The sequence below is a fragment of the Crocodylus siamensis genome, chromosome 2 (genome assembly GCF_052110815.1).
Source record: "Crocodylus siamensis isolate JL-2025a chromosome 2, ASM5211081v1, whole genome shotgun sequence".
Classification (NCBI taxonomy): domain Eukaryota; kingdom Metazoa; phylum Chordata; order Crocodylia; family Crocodylidae; genus Crocodylus; species Crocodylus siamensis.
The window spans coordinates 35,202,466-35,218,167 of record NC_143396.1 but is presented as its reverse complement, the minus strand read 5'-3'; the positions used below and the strand labels follow the sequence as shown (position 1 = coordinate 35,218,167).

General features: G+C 44.0%; 1 protein-coding gene across 3 annotated transcripts in view; it reads left to right on the top strand.

Annotated features, from left to right (window-relative positions):
- Positions 1-15,702, top strand: part of KCNIP4 (potassium voltage-gated channel interacting protein 4) — a 212,259-nt gene that overhangs the window by 182,253 nt on the left and 14,304 nt on the right. The gene's annotated exons all lie outside the window — the stretch shown is intronic.

The following is a 15,702-nucleotide window of genomic DNA, read 5'->3' as shown; positions in this document are numbered from 1 at the left end:
CAGCAGGTTTCAAGGTTTTCCAGGGCATTAGAAATAGTCATTATTATTTTAGAACTCCAGACATTAATTCAAGCTGTGCTGGTGATGTCATTTTTCAAAATAAATACGATCATTTAAGAGGCTACCTAAAATATATGTAAGTTAACATGAAAGATGGTGCTTTGTGTGTCCTGTGAGGTAACTAGGACTCTCAACTCCAAATGTCAGCTAAATAAAGATTACTTGCTTGTGCACTTAGTTTCTTTACATTAGGGGAAGATGGCTTCAAGACAAACATAGTGTGAAACACAGGGTTTAAGTTCCTCTCCTTACATGCTGATTTCATAATTTTGCACTTTACCTGCTACAGTTGATGGAATCAAGAACAGTATGGGAAAGACTGAAATTCCCTGATGTACTTGCTGAAGTGCATAAATACATTCACCCTACACTTCACAAAGCTTTGTTAGGTCTATTCACTTTCTGCTGGGAACACGAGGCTTTACCCCAAGATTTCAAAAATGCCCAAATCGTAACAATCTACAAGTGCAAAGGAGACAGATCTGACTACAGCAATTATCATGGCATTTCTCTCCTTTCCATTGCTGGTAACATGCTTGGTAAACTGTTGTTGAAAAGGCTCCAGGTTATTGCAGATGATGTACTCCCCAAATCCCAGTGTGGTTTTCATTCATCACACAGCACTGATGACATGATATTTACCCTAAACCAGTTACAGGAAAAAACTGCTGAACAAGAAATATCCCAGTACCTTGCATTTCCTGACTCTAGTAAGGCATTCACCTCTGTTGGACTCTCTGCTTTCTAGTGCCTTCTTGCAAATTTTTGCTGCCCAGACAAACTAATTAACCTCATATGTTACTTACATGATAACATGCTGGCCCATGTATCAGTGGGTGCTGACTCATCTGACACCTTTCCTGTAGCCCATGGTGTTAGGGCTGTGGGCTTGCTCCTACATTATTTACTCTGTTCTTGGCTGGAGTGCTAGAAGTCGCCACACTTATTACCATTATTGGTGTCACCCAAGCAACATGATTTGATGGCAGACTTCTAAACATCCACTGATTCAAGGCCAAAAATAAATCCTGACAATGTCCCATCAACTGAATGCTGATGACCCAGTATCTGTCACCCTTTCTGAGAATGACCTGCACCATTTACTGACTTCCTTTGCCCATGCTGTATTCCTTTTTGGCCATAGTAATAATATAAAGAAAACTGTACCAACCACCTTCTGGCAGAAACCTATTACCTTCATTACCACCAGAAATAAAATTGAATGGCAACCAATTAAACAATGTCAAGTCCTTTTGCTACCTAGGTAGCATAGTTACCGATGATACCAGCATTGGCAAAGAACCTTCAGCACACTTAAAGTCAGTTTCTTCAGCTTTCAGTTGCCTACAGTAAAGTCTATGGACAAGATGTGGTGGGGGCGGAGGGGTCAAAGTGTCTACAAAATGCCAAGTTTAGAAAGCTCTTGTGCTCCTTTGTCTCCAATACTAGTTACAGACCTGCCCCCATTTACTGTTGCCATATGAAAAAACTTAATTGCCTGCAACAACATAACCTACACAGCATCATGGGAATTAAATGGTCAGACAAAATCCCAACAACTAGGTACTATGACTAACAGCCATGCCAAGTATGGAAGCCATGCTACCATGGATGCAAATGACCTGGGTCAGCCACGTCATACGTATAGACAACAATTGATCGCCTAAGAGAGTTCTGCACAGTGAATTTGAAAAAGGCAGTTGGAACTTAGGCCATCCTAAACTTTGCTACAAGGACTGCATTAAGCAGCACATACAGTCTACTGGGCTGGATTTAATGTCCTGGGAGGATATGGCCCATGATAAATTAATAGATTCATAGGTTGTTAGGGGCTGGAAGAACCTTGTAGATCATCGGGTCCAGTCCCTCTTTGCTAGGCAGGAAAAGACAACTGGGGTCTTTTCAGTCTCCTTTTGAAGATTTCCAGTGACTGCACCACCACTGGAGGGAATTTATTCCACAGTCTGGACACCCTAACTGTGAGGGAGTTTTTCCTGGAATTGAGCCTGAAGTGGCCTTCCAGGAGTTTGTATCCGTTACTCCTGGTCTTCCCCAGGAGTGTCCTGGTGAATAGCTGTTCACTGAGTTCCTGATGCATTTCCCTGATGTAGCAGTAAGCTGCTACCAAGTCCCCTCTCAGCCTCCTTTTATGTAGGCTGAAGAGGCCCAAGTCCCTCAGCCTCTCCTCGTATGGCTTGTCTTGCAAGTCTCTGATCATACGGGTGGCTCTTCTCTGGACACTCTCAAATTTTTCCACATCCTTGTTGAAGTGCGGCACCCAGAACTGGATGCAATACTCTGGCTGTGGTAGGGTTTAGGATAGGTGAGCTCAGCACTCCACTATGAAGGAAACAGAATGAGCAACAGAAGATCATCATGCACCTTGGCCAACAGTAGAAGGGAATGTAGACACCAAGGCTAGGGACATTAAAAAAGCTGAAGCCTGAATTGATTTGATCTTTGCAGGTTAGTCTAATGTGCCTAGATTGGACCGGTTTGCAATGGTACAGACATTCCCTCTGGACTGAAGAAATGCAGGCACATGCCTGCAGTCACTCAGACCAGGAGCTGGAGGCACTAGAACACACCCTCAGCTGCAGAGCAGTGCTGGGGGGATGTGGCCAGCCTGGACAGTAACCTGGAGTGAAGTGGCTAGGGAGGGGGTATAATTCCCCTCTCTCTGTCCCACAGACCCAAGCTAAGGTCTGCCAGATGCTTCCCCCCTCACTGCTGTAGCAGCAGGGGTGTGGCCAGAGGCCAGCTGAAATACCCCCCTGAGGCAGAGAGGGCAGGGAAGGGGGTTAGTCCCCCCCTTCTGCCCCTGGGGGATAGCAGTGGGGTCTGACCACCCCGACTGCCACAGCACACTCCCTGTGCAGCCACAGAATGTGCCCCCTCCTGCCCCCTCCACCAGATGCCATAGGTAGGAGGTAATAACTCAAGTCCCTGCCACCTCACCTAAGGAAGCCATGCCAGCCAGCATCTGGCCAGGCCCCACCCTGCTGCTGGAATGGTGAGGGGGGAACAACTGTGACAGGGACAGCAGCCTCAGTTATAGTGTCCTGGAGTATGAACCTCTTCCTGGCAGGGGGGGCTGCGCTGCTGACAGAGGTTTCACTGCATGGTGGGGAAAGCTGCCATGGACTGTATGGGGGGAGTGGCCTCAGTAGCACTTGGGGGGTTTGGGTGTCTATGGCCCCCTCCAAGCCCCAGTGCCACCACTCATGCCGTGCAGTCCATGGCATCTCTGACTCCCACTGGGAAGAAGCTCATGCTCCTCAGACACCGTGGCAGGGGCTGCTGCCCCCATCAAGGGCCTTGCCCTCTCACTTCTCCAGCAGCAGGGTTTGGGGCCCAGCCAGAGGCCAGCTAGCAGGGACCTTTAAGAAAAGGGGCGGGGAGGGGAGTTATTCTTCCCTCCCTCTGGGGTCTGCTGGAAGGGAAAGGAGGTGGCATATCCTGCTGCTTGCCCTGTGCAGGAAGCAAGCAGTGGCAGCAGTGGTTAGGGTGGGCAGACCCTGCAGCAGAGGGGAGGGTCCCCCAGAGGCAGAGGAAGGAATAACCCTCCTCCCTGGCCACCCTGCCTAAGGGGCCATGTAAACTGGCCTCTGGCCATGTCCCCGCTGCTGTAGCAGTGAGCGGGGAGTGCCTGGTGGACCCTGGCTCAAGTCCCTGCTGGTAGGGATGGGGGAATTAAACTCCCTCCCTGGCCAGTTCACTCCAGGCTAGTGCCAGGGCTGGCCATTCCCCCACTGCTGGAGCAGCCAGCGGAGAAATGCGGGTCATGCTGGTAAGACAGGGAAGGGAGTGGGAGGAATGAACCTCTTTTCTGTTCCTGTTGGGGCCCATGTCTGCCCCCAGCCCCCACCTGTCCCTTCTCTGGCTAGGGAGACAGGGGTGGGGCCAGCCCTGCTCTGCTAGGTAGAGAGCACAACCAAGACAACATGCTGGGATGCTGGGTGAGTCTGGTTTAACTTAAACCAGGGGGTGGTCTGGGACAGACATTGCAGATACTGGTTGAAGCTCAATCAGTTAAGTCAGATACTACATTCAACCAGGTTTATCTCAAACTTGTTTTGGCCATTTTGAAACTGGTTTATGTGCGCTGAACTTATGTTCTGTTACTGGTTTAAACCAGCTTCTGATCACTTAAGCCAGTTTACGTGTAATGTCTATCCATAGCCCAACTTGCCCCGGCACATCCATCTCCTGAACCCTACACGTGGAACCTGATTTCCAGTATCAGTAGTAGTCGTACTCAAATACAAATGAAAATTATTATTATTGTTGTTGTTGTTGTTGTTGTTTCTTGTTAGTTTATGTGGCACTGATGTATGTGAACTACTGCCTGTATCTTTGGTGAGGGGAGTTAAAAAGTCTAGAATGCAGGGGTTCTAAATTAATATATTTCCTTTATATTACTTCTGTTATATAAATCTACTATTCTTTTCACAGCTAAATCATAAGTTTAAAAAAAAGCCAAAAGCAGGAATTTGTTCTGCTACTTATCTCTGCTATGTCTGGTTCTCTTCCAGAGGCCTAAAGAAGGGTACTGTGATACCTGAAAGCTTGTCTGTGTCTGTACCAACCATGGAGTTGGTCCAATAAAAGATACCACCCACAAGATTTCTTAACAAAAGAAAAAAATGGAATTTCTTACTTGTGCTACTTTGAAAGTAATTTCTATGCGAAAAGGTGCAATTAGGAAAATGTGAAAGTATCTTTACCCTTTATTGTTGGGTGCATATGTATCATCTAAATAATATGGGAGCAGGTGGTTTTGAGAGCAGGTGCCCTGCAACAGTCCTAACTCAACTATGGTAATGGCTGTATTTAAAAGAAAACACTAAAAAGATTTAGTTTGAGCTTTCAGTTTATTTTGAGAAAATGTGGGTATCTGTCCTGCAGCAGTCTCTGTGAAGGTGGAATCAGTTAACAGAAATCAGTGAAATTTTAATCCATACTTTTAGTATGTGGGCTGATGGACTGCATCTGCTTTTTGCTCAAACAGACAAAAGCAAAGCAACCCTGGAAAAGAATTGTCAGAACCCTTTTTTAGCTGCTTTTCTGCTGTGTCTTTGAGAAAAGTCAGAGCAAAAGGAATTTCTTTATCTCTTTCAGGCCATTTTGTTCTTTTTTCATGTCTGAGGCAAAACCTAAGAAAGGCATTGGATGTCTAGCACTATTTTGCTATGGTTTCCAGGGGATTTAAACATATCTAAGTGAAGCTCATGTACAATAAGGGCTTTGGGGGAAAAGAAAAGACACAAGAAAACAAAAGAATTTGAATTTTGTTCATAACTAGCACAGGCACTTTCATGTTCATTATCAACCTAGACAGAATGACCCAGATTCTTATCTCATTTAGCCTGGGTGTAAAACCCAGACTATTTCTATTGCAACCAATGGAATCTGGCCCAGTGTCCTTTTAAAGTATGGCAATGCAACGCCTACAAACTAATTGCAGAATATGATGTTCATATTCTAGTAATCCTCTAGTCTTTAAAGCAGGGTAAAGATTTAAAAAAAAGATAGGTAGTACCCAACTAAAAAAGCATATACGAACTTTATAAAATGTAGAGACAATCATAGAAGGAATATTGTCCTATTCCTTACTCAGAAATTACAATTTTGCCAACTTTTTTCCATGCCAACCCATCCTGATATTTTCTGGCTATTGTCTAACCAATACAAGACAAAAGGGAAAATTTTCTTTATTACCACCTGTTTCCTTAAGCAGAAAATGTTTTATCAGTAAATCCAGTTTACCATTCATTACTAAACATAAACTCTTTATATTGAGAGGAAGGCTTTCTAATGCAAATACAGTGGTCTGTCTGGATTGGTATAGGAAGAGCCAGAATTAGTACAATTTGCAGGTACAAGTAAAAATCCACTTTCTGATGCATTCTCCTATTCAAAATTAGACTGTATAATTATCCTCTATGACCAGTGCTAGAATTGCGAGGAAGGAAGGAAATGAATGTATGTTCCTTTTTCTTAGCAATTTTTCCTGCCTTTCTCAGTGAGGATATGACAGAGGTTCCCAAACTTTTTCTTATTGCATACCCCCTTCCAGATTTATCAGCTCTCCATGTGGTAACACCCCTTCCAGCATGTGATTTATATTTAACTGCTTAAATGCCAATTATTATTATTATGAAAATTAAATTTCCCATTACACAATTTCTCCTGCATACCGCCCCCGCCACAGAAGCCTGAACAGATGATCACATTAGTTATATGAGTTTTCTCACTGAACACAATAGTAGTTGCATTCTTAAAATTATAAAAATATTTAAATCTCATACTTAAATACTTAAATTATAATAAATCTTTTAATGCGTACCACTGACAGTATGTCTGCCTACCACTGCTGGACCTGTAGCACAGCTGGGGAATTGCTGGCCTAGGGGATAATGCTAGTTATCAAGCTAGCATACTTTGTGCATTTACCTTCAGCAACAGATCCCTTTAAAGCATTTGGTTATACTCTAGAATTAACTTATTGCTTTTCCAAGAATGATTAATTATCTCCAAACAAAGTTGTCAATAATGTTCTGATTGCCTTAGTCCTCAGTAAATCCCTGGGGAGAACTTTGGCATTAATAAATTAAGTACAAGCATAACAGCATGCTAGCTCAAAACCACAGGAGAGCTTGAAATTAACGTACCTAATCGTATCTTCCTTTGTCTTGTTCAAGACCAAATACAACACTGGTATTTAAGTAATATTACTGATAAAAAGTCATTGTCTACAGGAAGGTAGGATATATTGAATGCAGAACAAGTTCAAAAGGTCTGTCTATATTATAGAAACAAGGAATTGGCTTGGGGCCTGTGTGAGATGAGTTTTGGCTTTCATCCACTTCTAAATGGATAACAAACTCTACAGCCACAGCTGGCACCTTGGTAAAGAGTGGGATCCCCTCAGCTGTGGGATCTCAGTGCTTAGATGCTGTAGTGATAGGCATTAATGAAATCTCCGAAGAAGCAGAGATTTTATTCTTAACTTAGTAGTAGCTTTGCCAGATCATAGCTGAGTTACATTTGTCTGACTGTATCCATATCCCAAATATTCCATGGAGAACATTCCCTAGAGTTCACAACCTAGCAGCTTTCCAAAACACTGAATTGCATTCATAATTAGTGCATTAGAAATCAAGTGGTAAGAATTTTAACCAGCCTGGGCCACATGATCAAGTTATGTGGGGCAGGATGGGAACAAATGTTTTGGATTTTGTATATTTTGCAACTCATATATTTTGGTTTCACAATTATATCAGAGTCACCTTTGCTATGGACATTTTCTAGAGTACCTAAATCTATATGAATAAATATCATATACAATGTATAGCTGCACTGTCAGGCTACAAAGGCAGAGTTATAAAAATTAAATAATTGAACATTGCTTTTTATGTTTTTATGGAAAAAAGGCCAGTGGCTAAGGGCCAAATCCACAAAGGGGTTTTGGCATCTTATTGCTCCTGGCCCTGACCAAGTTACAATTATATAGGTTAATTCTGAGCTCTCCTATAGTTTTGAGTGATCATGCTGTTAAGCTTGTTACTTAATGTATTAATGCAGAGATCTGAGAAAATTACTGAGGGATAAAGTAATGAGAAAGTCATCAGCAACTGTGTTAAGATATTATTAGTCATCTTTTGAGATATAAATAAAAATGAATCCTAGAGCATAACCAAATGTTTTAAATAACTTTTTGCAAAATGTGAGGGTTGGCAGGTAGAGCCTTTTATCTCAAGGCTAAGTACACACATTCAAAAGTCAAGTTGGAATCAATATAACCTAAGCAGTTTTGTGCAAGCGGCATAGTTTAGATTGGTAGTGAACAGAACACACATTTGCCCTTTGGTGGTGCTGGGGGGGAAGTTTAGATTGGGTTCTGCCATTTTTAAGCCAGTCTGTGTGTGCCAAACTTCTGTTATGTTATGGGTACAGACTGGTTTCCGATAGCGTATATTGGTAAAAGTGTAATGTCTCTATCTGCCCCAGGTGTTCAGCATTATGCAGGATTCAGACATAATAACACTCGGATTTGCAACACCAAACTTAGGCACTCTTCTGCCCAGTGCAATCCACAGCCTCAGGTTAGGTGTCCAAGTTCCCTTTACAATGCATAAGGGTAGCAGCAACCATCAGACTGAGCATCACCTGAAGCAGGTATTAGGGAGAGGGTCAGGGCTAATCCCAGCCTCTCAAAGGTAATTAGGCTCCTATCTCTCCTCAGGATTTTCAGCCCCAAACTCTTCCCTGGAGTTAGGAACAGAAAAAGATGATCCCCCTCCTGACAAAAAGATGGTTTTGCCCAATAGCTTAGTGTCATGATCTTCAGCTATGGGACGCCAGGGTCCGTGTCCCCCATTTTAAATCAGGCAGATATTTGAAGACAGGTCATCCATGGGAGTCCCCTGCTTGTCTTGTGACAACCAGACTCTCTAGGTCCCTTGAGTTTAGTCTCAAGTCTTTTGAATTATATTTCCTTTCTCTATATAATTTGATTTCTGAGTTGTTAAAGCCATCTGTCTGAAATTTAAACAAGTATAGTGCAAAAAACCCCATATGGCAGCCTTCTTACAGAACACATCACAAACTTCCTGTTAGTATTAGTCTGTATTAACACTATAAATATAGAGTTATACCTTGAGGAATACCATAGAATATTCAAACAAAAAGCAATTTATTTTCAAAATAATGCTTAGTATTCATTGCTGTTATAGATGAAAATTAGAGAGAAGTTAGCTTAGTTTTGAAATTTGTTGAATATATCTTGAGTGATGCTGAGTGTGTTCAACTCCCATTAGGAAGGCAGTCAAACCTTGAAGGTAGAACTTTCTGGCACTGAATGATGAATCAAATGGGAATATATTTTCCTGTATCTTTCCAAATATTTGATTAATTCTGTCACTTCTCCTGATTGGACATGGTCCATGAGGAAATGGCAATGGATTAAAATCAGCAGCAGTGGATTAAACACCAAAAGAAAAAGATAAAAAATGATAGTGACAAATTAAATTAAAATTAGGAATTGTGAAATATAGTAGGCAACCATCAATCCTCTGGATCATGGTGTACATGTAAGAGGTCTAGTCACCAAAACCTTCAATGTATACATCTAGGCAAGAGTATGGAAGAGTGGAGGCTGTCCAAACCCTACCATCCCCACTGTAGACCACTGAGACATAATCCAAAGGTCAGACGAAGTCTAGACATTCAATGCCTTAATGGCTGTAGTTTCCAGCAGCAAACAACAGATAAAGAACTGCTGCTGACAGTCTAATGCCTCAGCAAGGGCGCATTTCTGTCAGGGTGATGTCCCTTAGCCTTTCTCTAACCAAAGAGTACCCACAAGGCACTATGGGCTAGGGTTTTGAGGTACCCTATACTCACCTTACTTTGGAGGCTGCAACATTGTGGTATTTTATAGGAGTGTCACAGGGCACTAAGGTGCCTGCTCCTCTGAGAGCAGAGATTAACGGGGGAGAGAACAGAAAGGGCCAGATAAGAGCCCAGATGCAAGTTGCCATGACAACTGGCTAATGAGGGAATTGGCTGCACCTGCACCTGGTTAGCTGGCTGGAAGAGGCAAGGCGCTAGACCCATATAAACCCTAAGGCTGGGACCAGGCTGCTTAGTTCCCTACCAGCAGCCAAAAGGGAAGGAGCCTTCAGGAAGGAAGGAAGGAAGGAAGGAAGGGCCCAGAGATGCTACAGCCATTGGATACACTACTCTTAAGGCTAATAGGGCACCAGAAGCCCATAAGGTACCCTCGTCTACTGGGCACCTAGTAATAGAAAAGAAGATTTACTCTTTTAAAGGGGCAAAGCAAGCCTTGAACTCTGTGTTATGTTATAGCCCAGGGGCTCATGTTTGATTGCTGTTGTTTGCTGTCCGATAATACTGGTGGTTTAGGTGAGGCTATTTGGGGAAGGAGAAGGCCTCACTGGGGGCTCACTACAGTGTGGAGAGCCCAGGCACCAGTGAGGCGCAGAGACAAGGGCTGCGGAGAGCCCAGGCGCCAGTGAGGCACAGAGATGAGGGGGGCAAATCACGGTAAGGCCTAGACTAGACAACACTGGTGCCATCTGCAAGGCTTGGGGCGTGGTAAAGGGACAGTTGGAGCCATGTATATAGCCCATAAGGCTGAGAGACTCAGGAACCATCCACCGTAATGTGGGATGCCAAGGGGTCTATGAACCACATGGTTCCGTAAGATCTAGCCAGACCGTGTCTAAACCCAAAGATCAAGAGCAGCCTCTGTATATCAATTATACTGACAAGACATGGGTGAGATGGAGGGTGACTGTAGGGCAAGACTGGCATGGTTAAGGAGCCTAGGGGTAACACAGCCACCCCTAGGGACCCTACCCTACTACACCTTGGTGTGTTGACTGGGAACCTTGGCCATGCATGAAGGAACCCATGTCCCTGAAAGGGAGAACAAACCTGTGGGCAAGAGTACAGCAGAGAAGAGGCATTTATAAAAAGGCAGTGGGGCCACAGCTCGGAAGGTTGGGCTGAAGAGGGAATTCCCACTGCCAGTAATTTTACAGGGTAAGACTGAGGCCCAAACCAGAAAAGTAAGGCTGGGTTAATTATGACTCGGGCAGGGAATATAGAAGGTCGGAAATAGGCCATTGAGGGTGGATGAGTTGGAGGTCCTGGCAATTGAGGGTGGATGAGTTGGAGGAAAAAATGGCCTGGTTAGCATGGGAGTTGGAAGTGTCAAAAGCTCAGAAAGAACAAGCAGAGGCAAAGGCCTTTGCGTTAGAGCTGTGGGTACAGTCTAGCAAAAAGGAGGGAGGATCTAAAGAAATCGGGCACTTAATAGCTGTGGAAGTGGAGAAGACTTGGGCACTTGAACAGCTCATCACTCAGGAGGCCCAGAAGAGCCGAGAGAAGGAAGAAAAGATGCAAGTGGAGATGACAGTGTGGGGGCCAGGTTCTCCAGCCCAAAGCAGGCAGAATAACAGAAGGAGGTGCTAAAGAAATTAGAAGTAGTGAGACACCTTATAGGAGTCCTCCAAGAAGAAATCCGTAGCCAGGAGGACCGGATACAGGAGTTGCAGGAGGAACTAGAGACCTGGCAACAGCAGAAGATCTCGCACAAGAACTGCAAGACAAGCTGGTCAAGAGCCATACAAAGGCAACAGAAACGGACAAGGGGATCATGCAAGAGATGGAAAAGATCAAAGTTTGCATGGAAAATTATGAAATGCTGCACAATTGAAAGCTGTCCCTGGAAAAGCAGCTAGAGGCCAGGGAGAGACAGAACGGTGGGGTTATGGACCCAGTTACAGAGTGTGGAGGTGGAAAAAGACCAACTTGGGGAACAGATACAGTTCCTTAAAACCCTCCTAGAAGACACCTCGGCTAAAGAGGCAGTGACGAACACGGAGAGGGAGCAGTTACAGCTTCAAGTGCAAACCTTAAGGCAACAAATTCAGGCATTGGAGGTAGAAAATACAATGCTACGGGTGGCAAATGATCCAATGGCTACAAAAGCCCAAGATTCAGGGGAGATAGAGGTGCCCGATGCAATAAGTATGGCCACACTTGCTGAAATAGGACAGAAACCTCAAACATTAAAGACCCTGGAAACAATCTGAGAAAGGTTGGAGACACTGGGAGCCCAACTAGCAGAATACATGGCTGTGGTACACCTAGAGCAATACCATGAGCTGGAAGTATTAAGAGGGTCCTTGAAGGAAGTGGAGGCACAGCTAGAGACCACACGGCTAGGGGCCCTGAAGCCTCCAGGACAAGTGAGGTCCCCTGGATACCTAGGCCTGGAGAATCCAAGAGAGAAGGCTGAACCAGGGCATCCAGAGAGAAGTGCCATGGAGAAGGGATCCGTAGGGGCAAATGCTATGACCCTACAAGAAGAGGTCCTGCCAACCCTCCTAGAATGCTGGAATAGGAGATGGGACCAATGGTTGAGTCATCATGCAGATGAGATGAATTGCCTAAGACTTCAGCTGGGGGAACTCTGTAAACCGCGAGCCAAGGGAGGAATCACAGTACCCGGTCAGGGGCAGCCAGTTGAAGGAAACGTGATACATGTAGGGACAGCAGGGAAGGGTGAGCAAACTAGCCCAAGGAGTGAGACCTGCCGGGTTGCACACGGGTGACTCAAGGCATAAGGCAACATGAGTCGGAGACAAGCCCCAGGAAAAAAGAGGTCAGTAGAACCCAGAAAAGAAAGTCGGATCAAGGAGCCAGAGATAAGGAGGAGGGAATGATTACCCAAAGGGGGACAAAGGCCTGGGAAGAGACCTCAGATTTACATAGATAATATCCAGGGTCAGGTGGTGAACTTTGAGAACTTGTGGGAGCAAAAGTCGGGGGTGTTGTTTTACGTAAAAATTTATAAAGGACGCCACCCTGCTACAAGGAGCTAGGCTGCCACAAGTAGCCCCATCACATTGTAACCAGGCCCTCCACTTGGAAGCAGTTTACAGTTATACCCAGGATATTATCTAATATAATAAAGTACTTTGTCTGTCTGTCCATAACACTCTTGAAGCACTCTGATTGGTTACTGAAACAACCAGAGTGCTCCAAGAGCATTATGGACAAGAGGTAGTCGGCACGGTGAAGCACTGCCTCCAGGGAGCAGGGCCGGGGGCCGGGGGTAGGGAGAGGTCAGCAGCACTGGTGGAGTTCTGCCATGATGGCAAGAATGGAGAACACAGAGCAGGGGGGTGAAGCTAACGCTGCTGCCCCCCTCCCCTGACCCTGCTCCTTGGAGGCAGCGGTGCCACGGGGGGGCGGGGGGGTGGAGGGAGATGGAGGGCTCAGCATAGCAAGCTTTTCTTTCCCCGTCCTGCCACTCCTGGGAGGCAACGGTGGTGGTGTGTGTGTCTGGGGGGGGGTAGAGTTAGAGTTAGCAAGCTTCACTCCCCCCGTTCCCAACCTCCTTCCCCCCCCCCCCGTCATTCTTGATGGGAAATTTTGCTAGTAATTAAATAAAACTATTAAAGAACTCTGAAGAAAATTTCAGTGGAGAAAAAGAAACGGAGCAGCATGTTAGGTAATGTCACTAGCTAGGAAGACTATAGCAGGCAGCTATGGGACCAGAAAAAGAATGATTACTGAACTGAACTGAATTGAACTGAACTGAAAGCCAAAAGTCCGCAAATCAGTCTGGAGGAAAGGGGTCTAGAGGCTGGCTCCAGGAAGTCTGAATTCAAGGGACCTAAAGAGTCCATCTGTCCCAATACAACCAGGGCATTCCCATTCAAATTTCTGCTCTGCCTGATTCGAAATGTGGAAATGGACCCTGGTCTCCCCACAGCTGAATACCATGCCACTAAGCTGTTGGACAAAAAAGTCCTTTTGTGAGAAGGGGGCTCACCTTTTTATGTCCCTCCAGGAGAAGCCAGGAAGCCAACAAATGGAACCCAGAGAACAGGAAAGTAAGATTCAACAAGCTGAACCAAGGAAAGAACCATTCAGGACTAGACCAGCGAAACAGTTGCCCTACTAGGCAGCTTACTAGGCATTGAAAGAGTTGATGCTTGTAAGCAGTTAGGTGCACCCACTCAGACAACTGGGGCCAACTGGAAGTAGATAGGCCACTGACAGACACGCCCATTCAAGTAACCAGAACCAGCAGGAGGCAATTTAACTTGCTGTCCTAACTCCCGGCACAAGCCATCTTTGCCCTTGACCAAACCAAACCAAACCAAACAAAAAAACATTTCCCTATGTAGGCTTTTTTGAGTACATATATTAACCTTACTAGTGCTGGTATAAAATGATTTAGGTCTGAGAGCTAATTGGCTTTTTACTACCATAAGACTTCCTGTGTTTTCTTGCTACTGTGGCAAAGATTCATATTCAAATATGAGATCTGTTGCACTAAATTATAACTGTGGGTAGGAGGAGATTGACTGAACTGTGAAACCAGTCCAGTCACAACTCAAAAGCTTTATTAGGATATGCAATAGCAAAGATGTATTTTGATAGATAAAGACAATGCTTATGCAGCCTTGGATTCAGGGAAGAAACAGGACTGCTAGCCAGGCTTCTTTTTTCCCCTGGGGACTTGAGTTGGTTTGCTAAGCCCCAGAGAAGTCCAAAAATAAAGGTCCAAATTTCCCTCTAGCCTGTGTCCTGTATTTATAGTTGGCTGTTTCTAATATTCTAATGAATGATCTCTGATTGGTTTCATTTAAATGTATTTGTCTCACTGAAACATTTAGAAACCATTTATATTAAATTTCTTGTGGATCCTGGAAGGTGTCAATTAATGGGGATTTATATCCCTGTGAAAGCAAAAAGGAGGGTTGCTTATGTCCTTCCCCTTCCCATTGTGGAATGCTGTTTGACACTGGTTTGTTACTTCTGCACCTTAGTTTATCTGACAAGTTGCTTTCGTTTTTACCGCCTACCTAAGCATTCTAACAAAATGCATTTGTTATAACAAAATAGCATTCAATGTATTTTGTTACATTAATTACTGCTTCTAATATTTTAAGGAAAAGGTATATTTAGATTATTTGATGTATAGTTTTTCCTTATCCTTGTGCCCTTTTTGACTGTCTAGTTAAATATACGGAGAACTTTCTTTACTTTGCTGACAAGCTAGTTGCTACATCTTCAAAGGCTCATGCTACAGTCACTCAGGCATAAGCTTCTATGGACTTCTGCTTTAGCTACACTTCTGCAACTTTGGCCTAGGCCTCTTAAAACAGACAAGCCTGGCAACAACACATCACACTGACTTATAGATCTTACAACAACCTGTTGACACACTGCTGATTATCTCAAGAATTCTTCCTGTGAAAAAGATCAATATCACAATGTGTTGTAATCACGATGGCCCAAGGATATGAGGGGAAGTAAGATATGTGAAGTGAGATAATAGCTTTTATTGGGCCAACTTGAATAGCTAGGAAACATATCAGCCAAGCTTTTAGTTATTAATCATGACAACACTGATATCCAACCCAAACATATTGCTAAATTCATCCACTTCATCCTCACCTACAACAATTTTATCTTTAATGAGCAACATTTCCTCCAATGGGCATAGCTATGGGCACACAGTCAGTTCCACCCCTAAAATTCCACCTCATCCTGAGACACTTTGAAGAAAAAATTAAAAAAAAAAAAAGTACAAGCAAACCAATGCTGTATCTGTGATACATAAATGGCATCTTCAATAACAGGTTAAATAACTACTCACTATTCCATCAAATTCTCTCTGAAATACTCTCACACCAATAGCTAATTTCTAAACACCGTCAATATAATGAATGGCATATAAAAACAGCATCCTCCAAATAACCATACATAAAACTCCCAATGACTACCACACTTAAGTCCACAAAATCAGTCATCCTAAACATGAAATAAAGCTATAATTTGTAGTCCATCTCACGGGTTCCATCACATTTGCTTGGAGGAGAATATATGTGATTGGTGATGTGGCAATCTGAAAACTGTATTTATCCAACAAGGACACTCTGCCAGAGAAACAGACTGAGTCTATGAATGAGCCACCTGAATAAACAATATAGACCATACCAAAAGGCATACAGAAAACTGCCGCTTACTGTAAACTCCTGATTTGACAGACTATCTCACACTGGAATATATTAAAAAGATGATTAAACA